Raw genomic sequence first — 5,514 nt, forward strand, 5'->3', positions numbered from 1 at the left:
CCAACAGACCCTCACGTACGGGATGCGGATTCCGTCTAGTGTAGCTAGTGGGTTTCCAACTGGTGTATTCACATGGTTAGGGTTCTCAATGGATTCTATCAAGATGAGTGAGGCACGAAGAGTGTTGTCGGGAAATCACGTATCAAGTCTAAGAAGTGGATCGATCGGGTGTGAATCTATGGTATATCCGAAAGTAGTAGCGGCCTGAAAAGGGTTGGACCAAGTCTCCATGGGGATTCTCATATGGTCCTAAGCTCTCGGAATGGTAGAGCTTTTCAGTACTTAGAACATAGTGTACCTCTATGGCAAGATCATCACTGGCGCGATCGCCATTCCGAAGTTCCTAACGTTCTCACTCGTACTATGTGTGTAGTCCTTCAGGGTGGTCCTTAGGAAGCTCGGGTTGTCCTTGGTTTCGCATTTCCTTCCAACTGGTTGATAGAGACTTTCTAGATCGTCGAGTGGGTTGCGTGACTATGGTCATTGGTTTGCTATAGAGTGTCTATCCCAAACTCGTGCAAAATGGACCTGTACTAACGATGCTTGGGATACGGAAACCCTGAGGGTCGGGGAGATAGGGTTTCACCAGACGAGTGTTGGACTATCTCAAGAGGTGGTTCTACTATCTCTGCGTGAGACAGTATTCGTGGAACACCTAATAGTCCAAGGAATCTCTAAGACCGTGGTTTATTCTAGTGTGGGAAGCGTATGTTCCTACATAACCCTTCGACTAACACCAAGGCTGGTGTCAAGTCTATAATCTCTTCGGGATCTGGGTCACGAGGCTTAACGCAATTACTTTCGCACTTGATTAAGTATTCTCGGCCGTGAAGGTTATCATGTGTTTCTTGGTATCCTAGTGTTCGCTTCGGAGGACGTATTTTATCATCTACAGGGCGACGACGATTTCCTCCATGCAAGAGGGTGGAGGGTGATAGGCACTGCTCGTCTATAACTGGGTGGACGAGGTGCCTGAGTAGTGCGAGCAGCTACTGCAACTACTCTTCCGAAGGTTCTGAGTTTTCTCGGTCTAGGTCAAATCTAGTGGGTATAGAGTTTCATCACTCGGAACTTTACTAGTTTAACCCGCAGTGATCCTCTTGACTTCGACTCCTATGTTATGGAATAGGGTGAAAGTGTTTTGCGAAGAGGTCCGTGGTAGAGCTCATGCTCGGCTTAACCGCCAATACTTGATGTATGCCAGCGTATACCTGGTTATAGTGGTCAGCCTTATGAGTTCTATTCTCTGGGTTCACGAACCTGATGTGCGAGGTGCGAAGGGTCTTTCAGGGGATTCTTCTGAGTATGCGCTGGCTGGTTGTTGTCTTCTGAAGTATCTACAGTGTCGTTCACTTCGGTGTCTATCATGACTACAAGGGGCCGGTCAACAGTGCGGGGTTCCCTCTCTTGGGTACTTCGGAAGGTTTGAGATAAGAGGGATGATTGACGGATTGCATTATGTTTGATTATTGTGTTAGGTTTAGGTTCAGAAGAACCTTTATTTGCCGACATGGCTACAGAGAAAGTTCTTTTTACACAGCACTAAGAATGTACACATGGTTACACGAAATCGAACCACGATCAATAGATTCGTCGAAGTTAGCACACTTCGACATGATATATAATGAAGATCGATAGAGTCATGTGCCGAACAGGCACACAAGTTCTAGGCGTCTCGGGTTTCGTCCTATGTATCACTACCACAGATACTTGGACCGATAGAGTCGACGCGGAACTATAGAGAGTTCTAAGTGTTTCCGAATAGAGTACCTTTTCATGAAAGAATTCTCACAAGGCATTTCTATAATCGCCTCACATATACTAGTCATGTATATTTAAGGTGGGGAGGACTGTTGACTGAGCGACCCCGCCCTAAGTCCACAACCAAACAAGGAACAGGAAATGAGGCGGCATTCACTCACTCTAGGTCTGTCCATCTTAAATATACATGGTCGTAACGTATAGGTTTAGCCATGATAGTTTTACCTAATGAATTTTAAATTTTATAACAGTGCTACAACTTTCGCCTTACTGGGAAGAATTTACATTTGAATTAGTCTTTTATTGTTCTTACTTTAGTTATCCGAGATCGAGAGACGTACCAAAATCTAATGAGTTCCTTGCCGCTTCTCCCTAAGCAGTAGTGTCAGGCTCCTTCTGTGTCTTTGTCTTTCTCTTCGGTTGGGCAGTCCTTCTTGAAGTGTCCCATTTCACCACATAGGTGGCAAACTGTACGGGTCGCCACATTGGTGATTGATGTAATGAACTTAACCGGGGTTTTGTAGACGCGAGCAGTATGCCCCAACATGTGGCACCTAGAACAATAGAGTTCCCAGCAGGCACCATGATGATGGTAGTTGCACTTGCTGCAGTGGGGAAGGTCTCCTAGATACGGTCTTCTTGGAGTCGGGAGGGGAGGATTGACAGGGGTATAGACTGCCTCAGCTCGTTGCCCATCGGAAGGTCCTTGAGCTGAGGTACTTCCCACCTCTATCTTGAGTTTTCTCTTTAGTGGGTTTGAGTGAGGTTCTTGGGTGACTGAGTATGGAAGTGTTGGTTGCTGCTGTCCATTGCCAGGATTGGAAATCCCGACAGGCACCTTGCTAACATTGGCATTGTTAGCACTCAGGTGAGCCATGACAACTGCTACGGCTGCTGAGACTGCAGCTTGGAACGTAGCTTCATCGAATAAGAGAGCGGGTTTCTTGTTTGAGGACTGGTTACGCTTCTTCAGTGGCATGGTTTTCCTATACGGAAAGGAATACAAGGCAATGAGAGACGATGGTTAACCCTAGACATTTCTGTCCTGATCGTATTAGGCATAAATTTTTCCGTGCCTCGGGTACTGGTTGTCTGAATGTCGAGCTACATCCCTATGATGTAGTCCTGGTAATTGAGGTAGGAGTATGAGTATCGGAAAAGGCCATAAGATGCGAGTCGTTCCTACTAAGTTACCTTTTATACTGGGAAATGTTTCACTCTCCGGACTGGAGAGATTTGAGAACGGTTCGGAACGAAACTGCGGAAAGAGAGGCTCATGAAAGCTCATGGCTAAGCACTCTCAATAAGGTGCGGGGACCCGCCCTAATTGTGTGTCTGGCAACGGGAATCAACGATTTACCTAACACATAGCGTGAGTAGTGTAGCCACTAACTCACTAAATTGTATTATTTTATGGGTGTATTAGCGTGTGGAACACGAGGAAAAGACAATTCCTGGGTTCCATGTACTGGCTCCCTCGGTCTGCCTCGTGTCTTTGACTGGAATCGGCATTGGTTTCCTTCGGGTAGTTTCCTAGGGTTCTCTTCTCGTATGGACATATTGAATTTCTACTCCGCCTTCCTTCTGATTCCAACTCCGGGTGCCATCACTTCATGATGGATGATTGGGAATCTCCAAAGTTTAGGCAAATTCCTCACCGATGTCCCTAAAAGAACACGGGCACTTGGTGTATTCAATAGTCTCGACCCAGTTCATTTATTTCCGAACAGGAAATCTTCTCAATGAACCTCTTCGGGGTCGAATTCAACTCTTCTGTTATGCACTGAAGTTGGTAGGGTTTTCTACAGGGTTCGTGCGAGAATGGAAATGTCTAAAGAATCCTAAGAGATTATTAACATTTCAATGTATGATCCATATCGAGTCCTGCTACGATTACACAGGGTATACAAATCATATATAGCTTAGATCCGATAGGCCTTCGAATATGTGATACTACTCTAGAACCACATCCCAACGAGGAAAAGGAAATAGAGCGAAACCACACATTCTTAGCCTATGGGATCCTTATTATATATAACCTTGGGAGTACACCCTCTGTAGTTGTAGGTATGTCAATAAGGATCTTTTAGTTATTTACGCAAGGTTGTTTATGTATTCTAAAATACCCCTATGGTATTTTAATTCTTGTTTGATTCTTATCTTCTGAATATGATTTTAGGATTAGTGTGGATCTTTTAGCGTTCTAAAATACTCCTATAGTATTTTAACTTTATGTTTGGCTCTAACATTCCTAGTTGGTAAGTTTCAGACCTGTTGCGACACCACTATCACTCCCAAGCACACGTTCATCGCATCTCGAATAAATGTAGTTGATCAGGTTACATTTATTCTAGCTTACGATTACATAACTGCCCAGGTTTGACTGTAGGGTTCAACATCTGAAGACTTTTATTATTGTTCTTCCTGTGAGACTTTTGTTCAAGTGTTTAGATTCCGGATGTTATTATACTTTGGAAAAATATGGTTATATTTTAAAGTATAATTCTTGGTCAGAGTGTTTTATCCCTTTATGTTTATAGGTTGTATATCTTTTATGAATTGATATACTTAGCTCACTATAAACAATGCTCTGATAAAAATCTGTCACACCCCAAAGCCGGAACAGCGGAAACGTTCTGGGGTGGATGACGTCATGTCAAGTATCACAACACATGCATTATAGTAATCAAAGTACAACAAAACATTGCATTAATAGTAATAATTTTACATGGTTACATTACAACAATTTAAAGTAATACAAGTAATAGAATAAATACAGCGTGGTACTAAGCTATCTTCATCAACAGCTCCGGGGATGTACCTGTCTAATGCTAACCTGAGAATACAAGTTATTTGAAAAGCGAGTATCAGCATTTTTACAAATGCTGGTGAGTTCATAAGTATTTAGTGACGTTTCAATCAAATAACTTTAATAAGTAGTAGTTAGTGTTTTCTGTGTATTAGAGTTCATTCCAGAAAATCCTATATTTTCTTTAATAAAAGCAGCCTTCTACCAATACTGGTCAGTGTTATGTGGTAAAAAGTAGTTTTCCCTAATTTGCTATCATTATCAAAATAATGAATTTGATTATTGAGGAAAGCAAACGACATCAGGGAATAACATATGCCTCAGCAGTGAGGACTGCTGACTAAGGCAAGGAATCATAGACTACAGGAGAATATCGAACTAACGACAGGCCTGGTTCAATCTAACAAGTAGAGACTCAGACACCAGAAAGTACCAAATGAAAGGTACAGCGGGTAAGGTCTAAAACAGTGAAAGACATACCCTAGACAATATCAAATGAAAGATACATCTTGTAAGGTCAAAACAGAGATAACAGACCCCAGACAGTATCAAATGATAGATATGTCTTGTAAGGTCAAAACAGTGAAACACAGACCCCAGACAGTATCAAATGAAAGATACGTCTTGTAAGATCAAAACAGTGTGACTCTGAAAATGAGTTACCAGCATACAGTGTAGATTGCCGGTGAAATACCGTAACCTTAGAGCCATGAATTATAAGGAAACCCGGGATACTCGTAACCATACTAACCGACACTAGAGTACCAGACGCCCTACAAGCGTCTATATAATGTGACATTTGCCACCCCTTGGCTTGGTGGGCCGTGGACTGTAGCTAGCAGTCAGGGTGTGGGGGTGTCAATCCCGTATAGATCTATACACACAATGTCCGCTCTCCCTACAGGAGACTCTGGTTACCAACTAGACGACGGAGAAGGCCGTGT

The sequence above is a fragment of the Lactuca sativa genome, chromosome 7 (assembly GCF_002870075.4).
Source record: "Lactuca sativa cultivar Salinas chromosome 7, Lsat_Salinas_v11, whole genome shotgun sequence".
Taxonomy (NCBI): Eukaryota; Viridiplantae; Streptophyta; class Magnoliopsida; order Asterales; family Asteraceae; genus Lactuca; species Lactuca sativa.